This window comes from Leptonychotes weddellii, chromosome 16, assembly GCF_054177405.1.
Source record: "Leptonychotes weddellii isolate Sample4059 chromosome 16, ASM5417740v2, whole genome shotgun sequence".
NCBI lineage: Eukaryota > Metazoa > Chordata > Mammalia > Carnivora > Phocidae > Leptonychotes > Leptonychotes weddellii.
In genome coordinates this window covers 10985514-10987033 of record NC_138384.1, presented here as the reverse complement: position 1 = coordinate 10987033, position 1520 = coordinate 10985514, and positions in this window count along the sequence as shown.

The following is a 1520-nucleotide window of genomic DNA, read 5'->3' as shown; positions in this document are numbered from 1 at the left end:
CAGAGTGCCTGGTGTCCACGTTGGGAGGACCGTGGGAGGGTGGTGTGAAATCGCCGAGGGACCTCCTGTGTTGGGGGAGGGGCTAGGGAACAGCCCCGTGGGCCCCCTCACACACCCCCCACCCCGTACTGACCGATCCTCTACCTGCAGGAACCTTCCTCCTGCAGTGTCCCTGCAGAACCTTCTATGAGCATACATAACATTGTGTTCATTGTGCAAAACACACGCTTTCAGGAGTTCCATCCACTATGGCAGAGTGGATGTCCACGGGTGAATTTAGAGCCAAGAGGCGATAAATCACTAGCTGAGGGCACAAACCGCCCTGGTAAGGCACGACCTCAGAGACCTTGAATCCCATGAGCCTTTCCTAAGACACCTACCAGACAATGAGCTTCCCTCACCAGACTGGCTACGGAGACATGGCCAGAGGGCTGGCGGTAAGCCCCAAACACCCAGTCATTTGAGGCTGAAAGAGAAGGCGAGGGCCCTATGGAGATATCAAACAACTATTTAAAACCGGGGACCCCTCGGGGTGCCTGGGTGGCTCAGTCAGTTAAGCGTCTGCCTTCTGCTCAGGTCCTGGGATCGAGCCCCGCATCGGGCTCCTTGTTCAGTGGGAGGCCTGCTTCTCCCTCTTCCCCTGCTTGTGTTCCCTCTCTCTGTCACATAAATAAATAAATAAAAATAAAATCTTTAAAAAAAAAATCCGCAAAGGAAAAGCTGGTGAACATTTCCTCTCCATGTGCTATAGGAACGGCACCGCTGGGCAACTGACTGATACATGGGGGCGTCTCTCTGGAACTATTCCAGACAATATAGGAGAAATAAATGTTGAAATGAAGCTGCCCCCATTGTACAAGCCACAGAAGAACCAGCCAGCATCTCACCTCAAAAAAGAGAGGCAGCCAGTCCTGACACCTGTGATGAAGGAAGCCGGCCCCCACCTACAGCTGGGCCAGTGGCATTGAACCTGAGTCTGATGGGGCCTTTGGATTTAACTGCTGAATCCCAGAAATTCAGAGGACAAGGAGGAAGCAGAAAGGACAGTGGTGCCAAGCTCTGGTGCTGGATTGGAGATCTCCCGAGCTACATAGGTGTAATGTGAGTCCAACCTGTGCAGGGGCTCTGGGATCCCAAGCAGGGAAGGGCAAAGGGCACTGGGCAGGGCGGAAGCTAAAGGCAGGGGAAGGTGCCTGGTGGCACGTGGTGGAGGAAGCAGCCTTCATGGATATGCTATCTTGGTCCCAGTGCCCACCCTTCAGGGCTATGGACTGCATAGCCTGGCCAAGGACTGCTGCCTTCCAGAAAGTTCCTTGGGTCAAGCTGGGTCCAGTAGGTAGAACCTTAGTTCTACCCCATGGTGGAGTCCTGAGCAGGGAGGATGAGAAATAGATACAGCTTCCCCAAGAATGCCTAAAGAGGGGATGATAACAACACCCCAGGCAGGTGATAGAGATACTCAGCCCCACACCTCCTAGGCCACACAGAGACACAGGTGAACTCAGTGCTTCCCTCTGTAT